The following is a 22,661-nucleotide window of genomic DNA, read 5'->3' on the forward strand; positions in this document are numbered from 1 at the left end:
CAGATTAAATCTCGTAGTAATTTGCTCATATTTCCATCAGGTATCACGTGTAGTTACATTGGACATGGCCTGACACGTCTACATGCAGCATGGGGTTTGCATATATAGTTCAGTGAGATTACATAGAAGGCAAGGGCATCTTACTATGTTCCTGAAATCTCAAGCGTACAATGGTTCGTGCTGGCTCTCTCCTAGGCTCCTGCGACGCTATGGCGACAGGCGGTTTCCTAGGGTTTGATCTTCGTCTGGATTAGCGGCCGGCTCGCTGATTCCATTTTCTCTCCCCTTCCTTCGGATCTCCGGCCACTTTGGGGCGCTAGGGGTTTCTCTATCCTGTTGCCATTTGGGGTGATTACGGGACGTTCCTGGTATTGCTACCCACCCTTGGCGGCGACTGGCCTGAGTTCTCCGGGCGCCGGCATGGCGGAGGCCCGTGGTGTGGGGGATCAAGGTGCCCTTGGGGGCGTGCTGGCTACGGCGGGTGGAGGCGTTGCCCCTCCGTCCCGAGCGCTTTCAAATGGACGGGTGGGGACGGCGATTCCTGATCCATCTGTGCAGGACGACAGTTCTTCTTCGGCGCATCGTGTCGAGGAGATGATGGACAGACTTCGCTTGATGGCTATTGAGGCGAACCCGGTGGTGCTGGATGACGAAGAGGAAGCCGATCTGGTGGCTCCGGATTGCGCCCTGGTGGGGAAGGTGCTTTCCCCCAACCCTCTTCATCTTCAGACAATCTCGTCGGCAATGCGGCCGGCATGGGGCAATCCCAAAGGGTTGCTGTTCCATCCGACTGGGGACAATGTGTTCGTGGCCGAGTTTGGTACCCAAGCGGACAGGGCTAGGGTGATCGAGGGCTCGCCATGGATGGTGGGAAAACATGTTGTTCTCCTAAAAGTTTTTGATCTGAATACTCAACCTCTCCAAGTTCAGTTTGATCATTTGGCCGTTTGGGCACGCATTATGAATCTGCCGCCGAGACTGATGAAGGCTAAGCTCGGGATGATGTTTGCTGCGCCACTTGGTAGTATTCTTAAGGTTGAGGCTGATGCCGATGGACGCTGCTGGGGAGGTTTCATGCGTGTTCGTGTGGAAATCGCTGTCAAGGAGCCAATCGTGCGCTATGTGACCGTGACTTCTTCCAAGCTCCAGTCTACTAATACCTTCTCCGTGATGTATGAGCGTCTGCCATTCCACTGTTTTTCTTGTGGACGTCTTGGGCATTCATCTGTTCTGTGCCCAAACCCGGGTGATAGGGATGAGATGGGTGATCTTCCTTATGCTGCTAAGAAGTTGTGTGTTCCTGATGATGGTTACAAGAAATCTGGGGGATCAAGATCCGGTCATACGTCATCCTCGTTGGGTGGTGATGGCTCATCTGCTGCAAGCCGTCCTAAACCCCGGGGCAAGGCTGGCATGTCTGATCTAGAGGGCGAAGTTTCATCTCCTCCCAAGAGGGGAGGTGGTAGAGGCCGTGGCAGGGCTCCTTCCCGTGGGAGAGGCAGGGGAGGTCAACAGCGACTGGCAAAGAGCTTTTCCCGGATGGTCAGGAGAGGACCGGCTCATTGAGTCACAAAAGGAAGTCCGCTAAATCAATCTTGTCAGGTTCTTCTGCGGTCTCAGGGAAACCAGATGACAATGCCCTCGCTCTAGTTTTGGTTGCTGACTCTGAGCCAACATGTGTGGATGGGGGGCATGACCCGGACTCAGAGTCCAACAAGAAACAAAGGCTCTCAAACCATCGATCGGCGGATCCGGCGACGGCTGCGGCGCAGCCCCGCCAGACGCAATGAGTCTCATCTGCTGGAACTGTCGTGGCCTGGGGTCGGACGCGACAGTTGGCGAGCTTCGCTGGCTTGTGAAGCTTTACCGACCCTCCCTCCTCTTTATGTCATAAACTAAGATGAGGGATTCAAGAGTGAAGAAGTTTATGTGGTCTTTGGGCTTCTCTGGATGTTTTGCTGTCAGCAGTGATGGTCTCAGCGGGGGTCTGGCTCTCTTTTGGACCTCTAATGCGGATGTTTCTATCAAGGCTGCCAACAAGCGATGTATTGATGCTCACGTTAAGCTTGATGATGGGATGCCGTGGAGGGTGACTTTTGTCTACGGTGAGCCTCGCCGGGAGGATCGACATCTTCTTTGGGAGCTCCTCCGTCGTATGCAATCGGCCTGGAGGGGTCCATGGTTATGCTGCGGTGATTTCAATGAAGTTCTTGCTCAAAATGAGCACTACGGGCCTAGGGACCGGTCCGAGTCTCAGATTACTGTGTTTCGTGATTGTATGATGGACTGTAGTCTCCTGGACTTGGGTTTTGCTGGCCCAAAATTCACCTTGTGCAATCGACAGGACCCTGGTTGTCATGTGCGGTGCCGTCTTGATCGTGCCATGGCTAATAATGATTTCTCCAATCTGTTTGCTGCATGTGATGTTGAGAATATCATAGTGACTTCCTCTGACCATTATCCAATACAATTCTGCTTGGATCATGGCTCTCGACAACGCCGTGTGTCTCCGGTTCAGCAGGGCTTCAGGTTCGAGGCGATGTGGTCGAGGGCCACGGACTATAAAGAGACTCTGGAACAGGCTTGGACGACGGGGAGAGATGGGTTCCTGTCTCTTCAGTCTACCTGGTCTAATTTGAAGCATGTCTCTACCTCCCTGTGGTCCTGGAGCAAAGAGGCTTTTGGATCTGTCCGTAAGAAGATCGGGCAGCTGGAGTGTCGCTTGGCCACAATTAGGGCCTCCCCGCCCTCTCCGCCTACCCTAGCGGAAGAACGTCATATCGATAGCTCGCTTTGCGAGCTCTTCGAACGGGAGGAGATCAGGAGAGACAATGCTCCAGGGTGGATTGGCTCAAAGAGGGGGACCGGAACACCGGGTTTTTCCAAGCTCGGGCGGCTGCCAGAAGGAGAACCAACCGGATTCACTCGCTAACTCGTGATGATGTGTCAGTTTGTTCCTCTCAGGGTGAGATCAAGGGTATGGTACAGGCTTTCTATGACAATTTATTCACCTTGGATCCTTGTCCGGACGCCGAGGGGGTCTTGCATGCTATCCCGCCCAAGGTTACTCCGAAGATGAATGAGGGGCTGTGCAAACCCTATTCCATGGAGGAGGTACGATCAGCTCTCTTCCAAATGGGGCCTACTAAGGCTCCGGGACCGGATGGTTTCCCGGCCTTGTTCTATCAGACCCATTGGGATTTCTTGGGAAATGATATCTATCATGCTGTTCGGGGCTTCCTGGAGGGTCGGCCAATTCCGGAAGGGTTTTGTGACTCGGTGATTGTGCTTATTCCAAAAACTACCCGTCCAAAGCAGCTGAAGTATTTCCGCCCAATCAGCCTCTGCAATGTGTTATATAAGATTGCTTCCAAAGTCTTGGCAAACCGCCTCAAATCCATCCTACATGTGGTTGTGTCTGAGAGTCAAAGTGCTTTTGTTCCTGGCAGGCTGATTACTGACAATACTCTGATCGCCTATGAGTGTCTGCACACGATCCGGAGGAAACGGGTGAAGCAACCTTTCTTTGCTCTAAAGATTGACATGATGAAAGCCTACGATCGGGTGGAGTGGAGCTACCTCCATGGTTTCTTGAGCAGACTTGGTTTTGCCCCGTCTTGGATTGCTGCGGTTATGAGGTGTGTCATAAATGTCAGATATGCTGTCAGAGTTAATGGGGAGCTCACAACCCCGATGGTGCCCTCTCAAGGCATCCGTCAAGGGGATTCGATCAGCCCATACCTTTTCTCTTGTGCACTGAAGGTTTGTCTGGTCTGCTACTTGACAAGGAGAATCGTGGTGAGCTACATGGGATTCGTAATGGGCGTCATGGCCCATCTATCTCACATCTCCTTTTTGCGGACGATAGCATCTTCTTTGCTAAGAGTGACAATCAGAGTGTGTGCGCGTTGGAGGCTATCCTCAACTCCTACTGTGCCGGTTCGGGCCAAGCTATGAATAAGGACAAGTCCTCGCTGTTCTTTGGCAACCACTGTCCTGATCTTGTCAAGAACAGAGTGAAGAACCAGTTGGGTATTTACAATGAGACGTTCAAAGACTCTTATCTTGGTATGCCCACGGATGTTGGACGTTCTCCCACTTCCACCTTCAAGTTCCTCACTGATAGAGCATGGCAAAATATCCATGGGTGGTCGGACCGGCCTACTTCTAGGGCTGGGACAGAAACCTTGCTCAAGTCCAAGACTCAAGCCATCCCCACGTTCATATTGAGTTGCTTCCGTCTGCTAGTGGCCATATGTGAGAGGTTCCGTCAGATTGTGGCGGATCAGTGGTGGGGACGGGAAGATGGCAAGAAAAAGCTTCACTGCTACTCTTGGGATTAGCTCTCGACGCCGAAATCTTTGGGCGGTATGGGCTTCCGCGACATGGGGCTCTTCAACTAGGCGATGTTGGCGAAACAGGGCTGGCGTTTATTGACTGATCCGGAGTCTTTGTGTGCCCGAGTTCTGAAAGGAAGATACTTCCAGTTCGGCAGTTTTGGGAACGCGGAGGCGCCTCGTTCTGCTTCGGCGACCTGGCAAGCGATTCTGCATGGCCATGACCTGCTGAAAACGGGTGTCCAATGGGGCATTGGTGATGGGAGAAGCACGCGCATCCTCTCTGATCACTAGATCCCCTCGACGCCTCCGGCTCTCCTCCGCCCCCTCTCTCCAATCCCAGCGACGGCGACGGTACACTGCCTGATCGATGCGGAGAATGCCTGTTGGGATGTGGATTCGGTGAGAGCTTTTTCCAGTGACGTTGTTGCTAATGAGATTCTTCAGATTCCTATCAGCCGGGATGGAGGAGCGGACTTCGCTCGCTGGCCGTTCACACGGTTTGGAGCATACACGGTCCAGTCGGGCTACAACATGGCAAGGACGTTCCGCTTCCTGGTCAGGCAAAGTGGCGATGGCAGAGGCCAGCAATTTGCTTGGACCTCGGAGGAGAAGATCTGGAAGAAACTTTGGAATGTTAAGGCTCCAAACAAGATGAAAACTGTTCTGTGGAGGTTTGCACATGATTGTTTGCCCTCGGGCGAGCAGCTGCTCCGATGTCAGGTTCCGACGAGAATGGATTGCTTTCTCTGTGGTAGGTCGGAAAGTGTGGGGCATGCGATGCTCTTCTGCCCCATGCTCGGGCTGACTCGGATGAGATCAAGGAGGGCTTTGGGATCAAATTGTTTCGATCTTCTTTTGAATCTCCAAGACAGTGGCTTTTAAACTTCCTTTCTAGCTGTTCCGATCAGGACATCACTGTCCTGACAGTGACTTTGTGGCATATATGGGAGGCCCAAAACACAGCGCGCAATGAGCGGGAGGCTCCTGCTCCAAGGCGTACGGCTGCACGTGCTCGGGCTTATGTTGATATGGTGTTCCAGCATCTTTACAAGCCTCCCCCTGCTACCAGGCGTGAGCCCACAGCTTCTAGCTACAATTGGTCTCCGCCGCCGCAGGGTTATGTGCAGGTGTCTTCTGATGCTGCACTGGATCTTGCTCGTCGTTTTTCTGCGGCGGGTGTGGTGATTCTGGATCATTCTGGCCGGTTTCTGGCTGCTGCTACAGAACCTTTACCTGGCGTCTCATCCCCGGAGGTTGCTGAAGCTCTTGCTCTTCGAAGCGCTGTCAGGCTGGCTCGGGAGAAGCATCTTCCTAGTGTGGTGTTTCACTCGGACTGCCTCTCTTTGGTTCAGCGTCTAAATTCTTCAGTCTGTGACAGATCTTTGGTGGGCACCATCGTTGCTGAGATCAAGACGGAGTGTGATGCCCTGGCTTCGTTCTCTTTTATGCATGTTCGTCGGCACTGTAATGTTATAGCTCATGTTTTAGCTAAGTCTAGTTTGAACTCTGAGAGTCCTTGTGTTTCCCTTTCTGCTCCGGATTGTATCCGGGAGACTTTGTGTAATTTGGTTGCTTAATTAATAAAGGCCGACGTTCTCCCAAAAAAAGTGTACAAGACAACGCAAAGTCAAGTTATGGAATTGAACTGAAACATCAAATCTACTAAAGTGTTTCGATTAAAAACATATAAAATATGATGAGTGAATCAAGTAAATGATTTTTTTATATTAACGATCATGTCTCTATGGGTCGGCAACTGCCAATGGATCTACAATGACTTATGTATAGAAGATAAGTGGATTCACATTTATTTTCTAGATTTTTTATGTCTTTATTAAAAAATATTTTTCTTGGTTTACTTGTCAATCAAAATATATTTTTGGATGTACATTGAGTTGGAAAGTAATGGAAGTAGCAACCAAGTTGCTAATTTGATGATGGGCAACTGCGACTTACGCGCATACGAGCGTTGGAGACACTATCACACCACACACTCAGTGGCCACAATAACTTCAGATCTCTAAGTCAAATATGAGCAATAGAATTGTGTATACTTTTCCATCTTGAAGTGTCAAAGCATGAATCTAAAATAACACTCCCTCCAATCCAAAATATTTATCACCATTGACCTTTTTATTCATTTAATTCATCTTTCCTACAAATAGTTACACGCTTAAAGTACTTTGATGACAAATCTAATGATATTCATTTCACCTTATTAATTTAATTAATTGATTAAATATTGTTAATCAAAGTTTAAAAAAAGTCAATGGTGACAAACATTTCAAAACGGATAGAGTATTAGTCTTACGAGTAGATATTGAGGGGCATCACAATGCTTCCTGGTTGTGAATAAGTGCTAGTGACTAGCACATCTGTGCAAAGAGTGTTCACAAGAATCTTCAAGTAGAAACTGCTACATATGTTTCATGGACAAAAATAATTCATGGTGATAGAGTGTAGATTCATCAACAATTAAGTGGCAACTCGAGACTTCAGACATGTAATGTTGAATCGCTAAAGATCCCAAACAAGTTGGATACATATAGATGCTCATATGAACTTCCATGTGTACCTCGTAGTAGTTCGTTCTAACTACGGTTCTGGTGAGAGAAGCCAATGCATAGTTGATTATATGATATGCGACATTATATATCCACTACAACTACATGCATGTTAGGCATACGGCTCGAAATGCAAAGCATTTTTTGCTTGATGTTGTGCATATATTTGATTTCAAGCAAAAGACAAATGTCAACCAAGCAAAGCAGTTCCATCGATCATGGGATACAACCGTACATATAACTTACATAGTACACCAACAAACTTCCAATGCCTGCCAACAAAGTGTACTAGGAAAATTCTAATGTGTACCACTTTGTCGTCATAGAACAAGAGAAACCCATGCCATTCAATTGAAAACTCAATTTCCTCAAGTTTGTGGTATCATGCACAAAGTTTTGTTGTATATTACATAAATTTTTCAAAAGTAAGTAAAATAAATACTCCAGCGTAATTTGGAACTGTTATCCATCATGTTGATCTAAATTTCCCACTCCGTAAAAAAGATACAGGCAATAGTAGAACTTTAAAAAAATTCTTCATAACATATAACTAACATACTAACAATAACAAAAAAACATGTAAAGATCTTTTTCCTCAGATACCATGTTTTCATTCTTGCATGTTTATTGGCTCAAATCTACGGTATGCAATATCTTTTAATTTTGGCACTTTATCACTAATGTCGTAATCGTTGAGATAATTCATTATCAATTTTTTCACATAACAATATAAACTTCCATAGATATCATTATCACCAATGTAATTAAGCCGTATAGCCCCAACTATAGCGGAAGAGATAAAAGAAATAAGGAAAAAGATTATTATGTAAAAATAAAACTTGATTAGTAGCATAATAGTATCTCTGTATAGGGTCGTTCCAAATAAATTTTGGACGTGAATCACATAACAACTATTTGTATTCAGTACTAAATTTTTATACTTATTTAAATTATTTGCACCATGCTTTAGTTTTAATGAGTATAATTTCTATTACTTATTACTGGAGTTAACCACATTAATATGTTGCTAAATTATATGTGTATTGTTCTTAATTATACCGTTGTAATTTGTATCATGAAAAATTTGATTCTACCAAATATAAATTGTATGATGTAAGAAAAAAATTATTTGAATTAATTTTAAAAATTGCACCGACTATATAATGTGTATACATATATCTACGCATATGTGTGTATTTTAATATAAATACATATCATGGTAGGGATATGTAAATCATACACTCTAAAAAAATCTTAACAATGCTTTCTAGTATATTATTAGGTTAGAATATCTACATAAACTTCTAGGGTATGACAAATTATCTCTTGCAAGTTGGGTACATCAATAAGTATTCAACATGTGCATTATTTTTTCTGGTACATAATATAACAACATTGTTGTATTCCTTGAATAGCATAATTTACTTTTGCACACATAATGATTATTTAATATGGTTGTTTATCATCAACAAGTGTTGGGGGTCGCAAAAGTCTTAGTCAAAAAGTATCACAACACAAATTTATATTTGACATAAGGGGAGGCAAATAATACTTATGAACTTTAGCATTTACGTTGTCAATTCAAGCACTCTTGGAAGCAAAATAGTTGCTCGAAAGAATTTACTATTAGTACTCAATGTGAAGAAGTGATTGTTGTTTGATTGTAGTAACAGTAAAAAAAGCAGTAATATCGCCAGTTGCCAAGTAAAAAGCATCTTTCCACATAGCAGTGACTACGACAAATGTAGGCATGGAATGGATAAATGGGCTACATGGATAAGAGCAATCATATAACAACATAAACATAGGGAGTAATTTGCTAGCTCATATTACTTACTCATGTAAGCATGTATTCCGTATATAGTTGTATGTGCTTGCAATAAGAACTGCCACAACATATATTTTTCCACCCTCCCGTTTCTATGTGATACTAGTGGAAATTAAGGTACCAATTTTATAAATCACCAGAGCAAAACATTAACACTCAACGAATACATGTAATCCTCAAATTGTAGTTATTCCCATTGATATCCCGATTGTCACGTCGGAGTCACCGCACGAGCAAACGAGACGTTGTGCACGTAGACGACCCAATCTTTCATGGCGGCTCTTGATCAACAGTTCGGCCCCCATGCTCCTTGTCCCAACCTCCAATAATAATTTTCACCGTGTACGAAAGTACACATATACAACTAATGACCCCTTGCATAACCATATAGGTGTAGATGTGATGATCAACTCTCCGCCACTAGTAAATTTTCTCAAAGAAAATCACACAAAATACTCATGATTTGGTCACCCAAAATCCGGGCATTTTCTAACCTTTTTTCATTCGGGTCATGCTGGGCATTACGGACTAGCCGCCTCACCAGCCCCCCGATCAAAACTCATAACCGTTCAATAGCGCATGCGTCATCCCGTCCTTCTCAAATATCCGCAACCCCATTGCAGCACTTGAACATCCACAATAGAGCAGCGCCCCTGATCGACGACTCCTTCCCTTGCAGCAGCATATGTCACAACAACATCGCTAACCCCTTCAATTCCCTTGCAGCGGCCACATCACAACAGCGCCGCCGACGACTTACAAAGGACGACACTTAGAGAAATAGTCAATAAAGGCGTGCTCGGGGATAGGTTTAGCCAAGTATTAAGCCTTGAGAACGACGAAAGATCTTGCCTCTAAGCTCGCCTGAGCATATGTAAACACCTTCACACCACCCACATACATCAACCAACCACAAACAGGAATAGAGTATTAGAGCATCTCTAACAGACTCCTTATATCGCGGACCTGCAAAATGAGTTTACAGTTCGCGGAATGCCTCGGATACGAGCCGAAAACATCCGCGATAGAACATAAAATGAAAATAAATCTGTAATTTTTAATTCAACTTCATAGGAGAAATAGAATGACTTCAATAGAACTAGTAGATGCCATAGTTCTTGATCATCATACATATTTCTTACATAGCCCATTTGCACACAATAGTTCGGACGAGAGACGGGCACTATAAACCCTACTGCCAAAATTTGGCTCACTGGAGCCAACCGGGTGTAGTGGCGACGCTGCGGCAGCAGACATCCTCAGTCGTCGTCGTTGGAGACGAGGTCGAAGTAGACGTCGTCATGCGCCTTCGCTTTGCGGCGCCATGCCTCCAAGTTGTCGTCGAACTCCTGCGGCTTCACGAGCCCCCGCTCGAGGAGGACTGTGTCGAGGTCAGCTTCCCAACGACGGCGTTGCTCCGCCTCCTCCTCCTATCACGCACTGGCACGATGATGGCGAACTCGAACATGTTCGCCTCCGCCGGGGGGGGGGGGGGGGGGGGGGGGGGGGGAACCCCCGGCCCGATGACGCCACCACCCCGCCGCTCCTGCTCCCCTCCAGCTCTCTCTTCAGCGTGCGGAGCGGCGGGAGCTCCTTCGACTCCCTTCTCACCGGTGTGAGCGGCGCATGGGAACTCCACCCCCCAGCGGAGCTGCCCGCGGTGGAGGAGCTGCCCACGCCGGAGGACAGCCACGCCTGCCTGCGGTCTGCTACTTCTTGAGTTTGCGTTGGTTTTTCCCTTGAAGAGGAAAGGGTGATGTAGCAAAGTAGAGATAAGTATTTTCCTCATTTAAGAACCAAGGTATCAATCCAGTAGGAGAAAAACGCGCAAATCACCAATACATGCACAAACAATCAAACACTTGCACCCAACGCGATAAAGGGGTTGTCAATCCCTTCATGGTCACTTGCAAAGGTGAGATCTGATAGAGATATATAAATAAAACTAAACAAAAGATAGAATATTTTTGGGTTTTTTGGTTTATAGATCTGAAAGTAAAAGATTGCAAAATAGTAGATCGGAAACTAATATGATGGAAAATAGACCCGGGGGCCATAGGTTTCACTAGGGGCTTCTCTCATGAAGGCAAATAATACGGTGGGTGAACAAGTTACTGTCGGGCAATTGATAGAAAAGCGCAAAGTTATGCCGATATCCAAGGCAATGATTATGTAATATAGGCATCACGTCCGTGTCAAGTAGACCGACTCCTGCCTCCATCTACTACTAGTACTCCACACATCGCCTGCTATCCAGCATGCATCTAGAGTATTAAGTTCATAAAGAATGGAGTAACGCCTTAAGTAAGATGACATGATGTAGAGGAATAAACTCAAGCAATATGATGTAAACCCCATCTTTTTATCCTCGATAGCAACAATTCAATATGTGTCTCGCTACCCCTACTTTGTCACTGGGTGAAATTATGCAAGATTGAACCCAAAGCTAAGCACCTCTCCCATTGCAAGAAAAACCAATCTAGTTGGCCAAACCAAACCGATAGTTCGAAGAAGAAACACAAAGATATCAAATCATGCATATAAGAATTCAGAGAAGATTTAACTAATATTCATAGATAAGCTGATCATAAATCCACAATTCATCGGATCTCGATAAACACGCCGCAAAATAAGATTACATCGGAGAACATCGAGGAGAACATGGTATTGAGAATCAAAGATAGAGAAGAAGCCATCTAGCTACTAGCTACAGACCCGTAGGTCTATGGTAAACTACTCACGCTTCATCAGAAGGGCAATAGGGTTGATGTAGATGCCCTCCGTGATCGAATCCCCCTCCGGAAGGATGCCGGAAAAGGCCCCCAAAATGGGATCTCATGGGAACATAAGGTTGCTGATAACCCACAACTAGAGGGGATCGCAACAGTTTTCGAGGGTAGTGTATTCAACCCAAATTTATAGAGTCGACACAAGGGGAGCCAAAGAATATTTGTAAGTATTAGCAGCTGAGTTGTCAATTCAACCACACCTGGAGATTAATTATCTTCAACAAAGTGATTAGTAGCAAAGTGGTATGATAGTTTTGAGAATAGTAGCAGCAGCAATAGTAACGGTAACAACGATAGCAGTGATTTTGTAGCAAGTGCAACAGTAACAGCAGTAGTAGTAACTTAGTAGAAACAATATATAGGAAAATCGTAGGCACTGGATCGGCGATTTGTTGAATGATATTCATCATGTGACAGTTATAATCTAGGGCGATACGGCACTAGCTCCAGTTCATAAATATAATGTAGGCATGTATTCCGTAAATAGTCATACATGCTTATGGAAAGAACTTGCATGACATCTTTTGTCCTACCCTCCCATGGCAGCGGGGTCCTATTGGAAACTAAGGGATATTAAGGCCTCCTTTTAATAGAGAACCAGAACAAAGCATTAACACACGGTGAATACATGAACTCCTCAAACTACGGTCATTACCGGAAAGTGTCCCGACTATTGTCACTCCGGGGTTGCTGGATCATAACACGTAGTAGGTGTCTATAACTTGCAAGATCGGATCTAGAACATAGATATAATGGTGATAAAATAAATGGTTCAGATCTAAAATCATGGCACCCGGGCCCAAAGTGATAAGCATTAAGCATGGAAAAGTCATAGCAGCATCAATCTCAGAACATAATGGATACTAGGGATCAAGCCCTAACAAAACTAACTCGATTATATGATGAATCCCATCCAGCTCCTCACCGACCAGCGAGCCTACGAAGGAATTACTCACTCCCAGTGGGGAGGATCATGGAATTGGCAATGCAAAAGGGTTGGTGATGACGAAGATCGAAGATCTCCCTCTCTGGAGCCCCAAACATACTCCAGATCTGGCCTCCCGATGAAGAATAGGAGACGGTGGCGGCTCCATCTCATGGAACGTGATGATTTTTTCTCCTTGATTTTTTTCTGGAAAATTGGATTTTATAGCGTCGGTTCCAGGGTCTACGGGGCCACCAGGTGGGGACAACCCACCTGGGCGCGCTTGGAGGGGGTGGCGCACCCTGGTGGGTTGTGCCCACCCAGGTGCCCCCTCAGATGGTTCTTGACTCCACAAATTATCTTTTATTGTATAAAAAATCCTCGTAAAGTTTCATTCCAATCCAAGAACTTTTATTTCTACACAGAAAACAACACCATGGTAGTTCTGCTGAAAACAACATCAGTTCGGGTTAGTTTCATTCAAATCATGTAAGTTAAAGTCCAAAACAAGAGGAAAAGCGTTAGGAAAAGTAGATACGATGGAGACGTATCAACTCCCCCAAGCTTAAACATTTGCTTGTCCTCAAGCAATTCAGTTGATAAACTGAAAGTGAAAAAGAAAAACTTTTACGAACTCTTTTGCTCTTGTTTGCCTAAATAAGCTTAAACAACACCCAGGTTTTCAACCAATATTATAACTAACCATGTCGACAATAACTTTTAAAAATTATATTAACTCATATCAATGACATAATCAGCTAGCGAGCAATAATAAGATATCTCAAACAGCAACACATTATCAAAAAAACCATGATATGATATGACAATAGTGGTATCTCGCTAGCCCTTTCTGAGATCACAAAACATAAATGCAGAGCACCTCCAAAGTTCAAGCAGCGACTAAACATTGTAATTCATGGTAGAAAAGATCCAGTCATGATGCACCCAACATTAGCTACACACAATGCATAAGCATGACAACAGTGCTCTCAGGTTCTGGCGCTTATTTTAGAAGGTGATGACACAACATAAAAGTAAATAGATAGTCCCTTCACAGAGGGAAGCAGTGATTTGGAGAGGTGCCAGAGCTCAAGTTTTTAAAACAGAGGTAAATGATATTTTGAGAAATGCACCCTTGTTGTTTACTTCACTACCATCAGTTATCTATATCTTTCATGCTAAACACGCTAGTGACGGTTCCCAAGCGATAAAGTAAAGGTTATGACTCCGTAGGAGATTTTGTTTGATTATTTGTAAGCTCAATTCTTTTTGCAGTTTGGGATTGGGCATCGTATTACCGCCCCCTTCTCGTGCAATGGTGAGTGAATAAACACTCATCCTGATAATAACCCGCTTAGCATGGAAGATACCGACTACCTTCTGTCGGTCTATGAACAATCCAGGCACACAAAAATGATATTTATTTGAAGTTTTTAGAGGTGGCACATGCAAATTTACTTAGGACGATAGGGTAATACCGCATATAGGTTGGTACGCCACATCTGGAATAATTTGGGTTTCAGGTTTTGGATGTACAAGCAGAATTCCCACTTAGTATAGGCGAAGGCTAGCAAATAGGTTGAGAAGCAACCAGCTAGAGAGCAATAATGGTCATGAACATGCATTATGCATAAGTAAAATTGGATACTAGCATGAGTAGGATATGAACACCATGAACATAAATATCATATAAGCTATGTTGGTTTTGATTCAACTACATGCATGAACATGTGCCAAGTCAAGCCACTCGAACATTCATAGGAGGATACCATATCATCATACTACATCACAATCATTTTAACGCAATGTTGACATCCAAGATGAATCATTATCCACTCCTAGTTACTTATGCATGGCATGAGAAACTACAATATCTAATTGTCATTGCAAACATGTTTAATCATAATAGGCTGAATCATGGATACTAGGTTAAACATATTTACAAAAATAGAACAAGTCGAGTTTATACCCGTTTCTCTCTGCCTCAGCCAGTTCATCAAATCTCGTCATTATTGCCTTTCACTTGCACGACCGAATGATATAAAAATAATAATAGTACAAGAGTGTCGTGGACTAAATTGGAATCTTCAAACATTTTATTCAAGAGGAGAAGACAAGGTAATATGGGCTCTTTGTTAGATCAACAACAATGCATATGAAAGCCACTCAACATTTTCATCGTGGTCTTCTCCTCGGTACGACTCAACAAAAAGAAAAGAAATTCAGAGAAACACACTGAAATATTTTTTGCAGTTTTTTTGAACAAGCAAATAAAAGAGAAAAACAAAAACTTGAAAAAACTATTTACACGGGAAAGCTCCCAATAAGCAAAAGAAGAACTAGGAAATCTTTTTGGGTTTTCTTTTTAGTGCTACAACAAATTAAACTAGGAAGAAAAAACAAAAAGAAGCAAGAAATATATTTTTGGATTTTCTCCAAGTTTTTCAAACACACAAGAAGAAAGCGAGAAAATAAATTTAACATGGATAATACAATGAAAAAGTATGAACACCGACAGATGAAACGTGTGAACATGAATGTAATGTCGTGAGAAATACGTACTCCCCCAAGCTTAGGCTTTTGGCCTAACTTGGCAATCAGTCAGTAGCATGCATAGTGATCGGGGTGATAGCTCACGAAGACTCTCGGTGCGGATGCCTCAGCCTGCCGTGCGGCCACAACCGCCGCATTATGAGCTCAGGCCTCGCTCTCAAGAACAAAATATTTTCCCCTATTGTGAAAATCAAAGAGAGCAGGCGCAGACAAATATGTGTGCACAACGGAACTTTGATTAAACAAAAATTTATAGGTGAAACTATTGGGTTCACCTCTAAGGATCTTATGGCGTTTCATAGCATCAAAGTCTAAATACTGCGTAGGTAAAGTAGGGTCATAGGGCAAAGGTGAAACACCCAACTCTCTTGCTAAGCGTGTGGCATAAATTCCACCATAGAAATAACCACTACTAGCATTTGTGTTGCAACCTGCGTGCAACAATCGCTCCAAGATTATAACTTCTGTCACCGGTGAGAGCGGTGCGTATGAGGCTTAAGTCTGGAGCACAAAGTGTACTACAATCATGTTTTCCTATAATACATTTTCCATTAAATAATGAAAAGTACTGAATTGCGGGAAAATGAATGCTCTTTATTCTACCTTGCACCACTCCCCTAGTCTCACCATAGCAAAGACTAGTAAAAAATAATTGAAACTCAGATCTTGGTGGTTCGTCAAGCAAACCCCAGAATGGGATTTTGCAGTGGTGAGCAAATCTCTCTAAAGGTATGGTAAATGGATTTTCATACAGTTTAAATGACACCCTAGACTCACGGGGATGGAATTTAAATCCTTTGACAAATGATTCAGTGAGAGTGAGGTGTTTGTTGCACTTATCTGAAATGTAGGGACCGAGATCATCATTGTGAACATATTGCTCAAATTCTTCCTTAATGCCCACCCTCACCATATAATCGTTGCATGGCCATAAGCATGTTTTGGTGGCGGCATCTCGTATGGAACTCTCACTTGGTTCAACATAAGACCGACGAACGGAGCTGTCACTAGAAGATGCCTCCGAGGATCTCCTCCTCGAAGAACTCCTTCCAAAGAGGTTCATCATATTCACGTACGATTTTCTGAAAATTTCTGGGTGACAAATATTTTTCAAAAAAACTTCGCAAGATTGAAGGCAACTACTCATAGGGATGCATAGAGGCCATAGCAAGCACTCAAACTACTTAGAACCCTAAGAATTCAACATGCAAGCTCATCTACAACAGCACCAAGAGTAGCTAATTATTCAAAATATAAACTGATGTCTACAACACAACCTTCTTCTTGTAGACGTTGTTGGGCCTCCAAGTGCAGAGGTTTGTAGGACAGTAGAAAATTTCCCTCAAGTGGATGACCTAAGGTTTATCAATCCGTGGGAGGTGTAGGATGAAGATGGTCTCTCTCAAGCAACCCTGCAACCAAATAACAAAGAGTCTCTTGTGTCCCCAACACACCCAATACAATGGTAAATTATATAGGTGCACTAGTTCAGCGAAGAGGTGGTGATACAAGTGCAATATGGATGGTAGATATGGGTATTTGTAATCTGAAAATATAAAAACAACAAGGTAGCAAGCGATAAAAGTGAGCGTAAACGGTATTGCAATGCTAGGAAACAAGGCCTAGGGTTCATACTTTCACTAGTGCAAGTTCTCTCAACAATAATAACATAATTGGATCATATAACTATCCCTCAACATGCAACAAAGAGTCACTCCAAAGTCACTAATAGCGGAGAACAAACGAAGAGATTATGGTAGGGTACAAAACCACCTCAAACTTATCCTTTCTGATCGATCTATTTAAGAGTCTGCAGTAAAATAACACGAAGCTATTCTTTCCGTTCAATCTATCATAGAGTTCGTACTAGAATAACACCTTAAGACACAAATCAACCAAAACCCTAATGTCACCTAGATACTCCAATGTCACCTCAAGTATGCGTGGGTATGATTATACGATATGCATCACACAATCTCAGATTCATCTATTCAACCAACACAAAGAACTTCAAAGAGTGCACCAAAGTTTCTACCGGAGAGTCAAGATGAAAACATGTACCAACCCCTATGTATAAGTTCACGGAACTCACAAGTTGATCACCAAAACATACATCAAGTGGACAACGTGATATCCCATTGTTACCATAGATAAGAACATGCAAGACATACATCAAGTGTTCTCAAATCCTTAAAGACTCAATCCGATAAGATAACTTCAAAGGGAAAACTCAATTCATCACAAGAGAGTAGAGGGGGAGAAACATCATAAGATCCAACTATAATAGCAAAGCTCACGATACATCAAGATCGTTCCGAATCAAGAACACGAGAGAGAGAGAGAGATCAAACACATGGCTACTACTACATACCCTCAGCCCCGAGGGTGAACTACTCCCTCCTCTTCATGGAGAGCACCGGGATGATGAAGATGGCCACCGGAGAGGGATTCCCCCCTCCGGCAGGGTGCCAGAACGGGTCTAGATTTGTTTTCGGTGGCTACGGAGGCTTCTGGCGGCGGAATTCCCGATCTAGGTTTCTTTCTGGAAGTTTTGGGTTATATAAGAGGTGTTGGAGTCGGGGACAAGTCAGGGGGTTTCCGAGGCGGCCACGAGGCAGGGGGCGCGCCCCCCACCCTCGTGGTGGCCTCGGGAATATTTTGGCCCACCTCCGATACTCCGTGAGCTTCTTCTGGTCCCAAAATGATCTCCGTGAAGTTTCAGGTCAATTGGACTCCGTTTGATTTTCCTTTTCTGCGATACTTAAAAACAAGGAAAAAACAGAAATTGGCACTAGGCTCTAGGTTAATAAGTTAGTCCCAAAAATCATATAAAATAGCATATAAAACACCCAAGGTTGATAATATAATAGCATGGAACAATCAAAAATTATAGATACGTTGGAGACGTATCAAGCATCCCCAAGCTTAATTCCTGCTCGTCCTCGAGTAGGTAAATGATAAAAACAAATTTTTTGATGTGGAATGCTACCTAACATATTTATCCATGTAATTCTCTTTATCGTGGCAAGAATATTTAGATCCATAAGATTCGAGAAAAAAGTTTAATATTTACATAAAAATAATAATACTTCAAGCATACTAACAACGTAATCATGTCTTGTCAAAATAACATGGCCAAAGAAAGCTATCCCTACAAAATCATATAGTCTGGCTATGCTCTATCTTCATCACACAAATATTTAAATCATGCACAACCCCGATGACAAGCCAAGCAATTGTTTCATACTTTTGATGTTCTCAAACTTTTTCAATCTTCATACAAATACATGAGCGTGAGCCATGGACATAGCACTATAGGTGGAATAGAATGGTGGTTGTGGAGAAGACAAAAAGGAGAAGATAGTCTCACATCAACTAGGCGTATCAACGGGCTATGGAGATGCCCATCAATAGATATCAATGTGAGTGAGTAGGGATTGCCATGCAACGGATGCACTAGAGCTATAAGTGTATGAAAGATCAAAAAGAAACTAAGTGGGTGTGCATCCAACTCGCTTGCTCACGAAGACCTAGGGCATTTTGAGGAAGCCCATCATTGGAATATACAAGCCAAGTTCTATAATGAAAGATTCCCACCAGTATATGAAAGTGACAACATAGGAGACTCTCTATCATGAAGATCATGGTGCTACTTTGAAGCACATGTGTGGTAAAAGGATAGTAGCATTGTCCCTTCTCTCCTTTTCTCTCTTTTTTTTTATTTGGGCCTTTTCTCTTTTTTCATGGCCTCTTTTTTTCTTTTTTTCGTCCGAAGTCTCATCCCGACTTGTGGGGGAATCATAGTCTCCATCATCCTTTCCTCACATGGGACAATGCTCTAATAATGATGACCATCACACTTTTATTTACTTACAACTCAAGAATTACAACTCGATACTTAGAACAAAATATGACTCTATATGAATGCCTCCGGCGGTGTACCGGGATGTGCAATGACTCATGAGTGACATGTATGAAAAAATTATGAACAGTGGCTTTGCCACAAATACAATGTCAACTACATGATCATGCAAAGCAATATGACAATGATGAAGCGTGTCATAAACGGAATGGTGGAAAGTTGCATGGCAATATATCTCGGAATGGCTATGGAAATGCCATAATAGGTAGGTATGGTGGCTGTATTGAGGAAGGTATATGGTGGGTTTATGGTACCGGCAAAAGTTGCGCGGTACTAGAGAGGCTAGCAATGGTGGAAGGTTGAGAGTGCGTATAATCCATGGACTCAACATTAGTCATAAAGAACTCACATACTTATTGCAAAATTCTATTAGTTATCGAAACAAAGTACTACGCGCATGCTCCTAGGGGGATAGATTGGTAGGAAAATACCATCGCTCGTCCCCGACCGCCACTCATAAGGAAGACAATAAATAAATAAATCATGCTCCGACTTCATCACATAACGGTTCACCATACGTGCATGCTACGGGAATCACAAACTTTAACACAAGTATCTCTCAAATTCACAACTACTCAACTAGCATGACTGTAATATCACCATCTTCATATCTCAAAACAATCATCAAGTATCAAACTTCTCATAGTATTCTATGCACTTTATATGAAAGTTTTTATTATACCCTCTTGGATGCCTATCATATTAGGACTAAATTCATAACCAAAGCAAACTACCATGCTGTTCTAAAAGACTCTCAAAATAATATAAGTGAATCGTGAGAGTTCAACAATTTCTTCAAAATAAAACCACCGCCGTGCTCTAAAAATATATAAATGAAGCACTAGAGCAAATGATAAACTACTACAAATGATATAAGTGAAGATCAATGAGTAGTCGAATAATTATGCAACTATGTGAAGACTCTCTAACATTTAATAATTTCAGATCTTGGTATTTTAATAAAACATAAAGCAAAACAAAATAAAATAAAATGACGCTCCAAGCAAAACACATATCATGTGCCGAATAAAAATATAGCTCCAAGTAAAGTTACCGATGAACGAAGACGAAAGAGGGGATGCCATCTGGGGCATCCCCAAGCTGAGGCTCCTGGTTGTCCTTGAATATTACCTTGGGGTGCCCTAGGCATCCCTGATACGTCTCCGTCGTATCTACTTTTCCAAACACTTTTGCCCTTGTTTTGGACTCTAACTTGTATGATTTGAATGGAACTAACCCGGACTGACGCTGTTTTCAGCAGAATTGCCATGATGTTGTTTTATGTGCAGAAAACAAAAATTCTCGGAATGACCTGAAACTCCACGGAATATCTTACAATAAATAATAAAAAATCCTCGCCAAAGATGAAGACCAGGGGGCCCACACCCTGCTCACGAGGGTGCCCCCCCTAGGGCACGCCCCTACCTCGTGGGCCCCCTGTTGCGTCTCCGACTCCAACTCCACCTCCATATATTGAGTTTCGGGGAGAAAAATAGGAGAGAAGAAATCATCACGTTTTATGATAGGGACCCACTGCCAAGCCCTAAAACCTCTTGGGAGGGCTGACCTGGAGTCCGTTCGGGGCTCCGGAGAGGGGAATCCATCGTCGTCGTCATCATCAACCATCCTACATCACCAATTTCATGATGCTCACCACCGTGCGTGAGTAATTCCATCGTAGGCTTGCTGGACGGTGATGGGTTGGATGAGATTTATCATGTAATCGAGTTAGTTTTGTTAGGGTTTGATCCCTAGTATCCACTATGTTCTGAGATTGATGTTGCTATGACTTTGCTATGCTTAATGCTTGTCACTAGGGCCCGAGTACCATGATTTCAGATCTGAACCTATTATGTTTTCTTCAATATATGAGAGTTCTTGATCCTATCTTGCAAGTCTATAGTCACCTATTATGTGTTATGATCCGTTAACCCCGAAGTGACAATAATCGGGATACTTGCCGGTGATGACCGTAGTTTGAGGAGTTCATGTATTCACTATGTGCTAATGCTTTGTTCCGGTTCTCTATTAAAAGGAGGCCTTAATATCCCTTAAATTCCATTAGGACCCCGCTGCCACGGGAGGGTAGGACAAAAGATGTCATGCAAGTTCTTTTCCATAAGCATGTATGACTATATTCGGAATACATGCCTACATTACATTGATGAACTGGAGCTAGTTCTGTGTCACCCTATGTTATGACTGTTACATGATGAACCACATCCGGCATAATTATCCATCATTGATCCAATGCCTACGAGCTTTTCCATATAATGGTTTACGCTTATTTGCTTTCCCGTTGCTATTGTTACAATCACTACAAAATACCAAAAACATTACTTTGCTTTCGTTACTCTTTTGTTACCGTTACTATCACTATCATATTATTTTTCTACTAAACACTTTGCCGCAGATACTTGTGGGTCATCAAGACTAATTTCTGGTGCCGTTGTCGGGGAAGCATAGATCTATTCTTTGAGTCACTTAGGATTTATATCTGCTGGACACTATGAAGAACTTGAGGGATCCAAAAACTAAGATTTATCCCTCAACTACGAGGGGAGGCAAGGAACTGCCATCTAGCTCTGCACTTGATTCACCTTCTGTTATGAGTAAATTTGCGACACCTACACCTGCTTCTGCTATTCGTTCTGATATGTCACATGTTATTGATGATGCCACTTCTGCTATGCATGATACTTATGATGAAATTACCTCTATGCCTGATACTACTATGCCACTTAGTGATTTTCTCGATGAACAACTTGCTAGGGCTAGAGAAATTGAAAATATTGAATCTGATGAAAGTGATGATGAAGAATCACTTGTTATTCCTGAGGGTTATTTATTTGATCAAGAAGATTCTTTTGCTATTTTAGCTTGCAGAAATAGAACTGAACTCAAAAGGTTATTAGCTAAATGGAATAAGCAATCTCTAAATGATAGGATGAGACCTGACCCTGCTTTTGCTACTTCACCTATCTTTGTTACTGATAAGGATTATGAATTCTATGTTGATCCTGATATAATTACTTTGGTTGAATCTGATCCTTTTCATGGCTATGAATCTGAAACTATTGTGGCACATCTTACTAAATTAAATGATATAGCCACCCTGTTCACTAAAGATGAGAGAACTCGCTACTTTTATATCCTCAAAATATTTCCGTTCTCATTAAAGGGTGATGCTAAGATATGGTTTAATTCTCTTGATCCTGGTTGTGTGCGTAGTCCCCAGGATATGATTTACTACTTCTCTGCTAAATATTTCCCTGCTCATAAGAAACAAGTTGCTTTAAAGGAAATATACAACTTTGTGCAAATTAAAGAAGAGAGTCTCCCACAAGCTTGGGGGAGGCTTCTCAAGTTACTTAATGCTTTGCCTGATCATCCTCTTAAGAAAAATGAAATACTTGATATCTTTTATAATGGACTAATCGATGCTTCCAGAGATTACCTGGATAGTTGTGCTGGTTCTCTTTTCAGGGAAAGAACACCGGATGAAGCTGAAATCTTATTGAATAATATGTTGACAAATGAAAATAATTGGGCACCTCCTGAGCCAGCTCCTGCTCCAATTAGTGATCCTATTCCTAAACCAACTCCGAAGAAGAGAGGTATTCTATTTCTCAGTCCCGAAGATATGCAAGAGGCAAAGAAATCTATGAAATAAAAAGGTATTAAAGCTGAAGATGTTAAGAATTTACCTCCTATTGAAGAAATACATGGTCTTAATTTAC

Source organism: Triticum urartu, chromosome 7, assembly GCF_003073215.2.
Source record: "Triticum urartu cultivar G1812 chromosome 7, Tu2.1, whole genome shotgun sequence".
Classification (NCBI taxonomy): domain Eukaryota; kingdom Viridiplantae; phylum Streptophyta; class Magnoliopsida; order Poales; family Poaceae; genus Triticum; species Triticum urartu.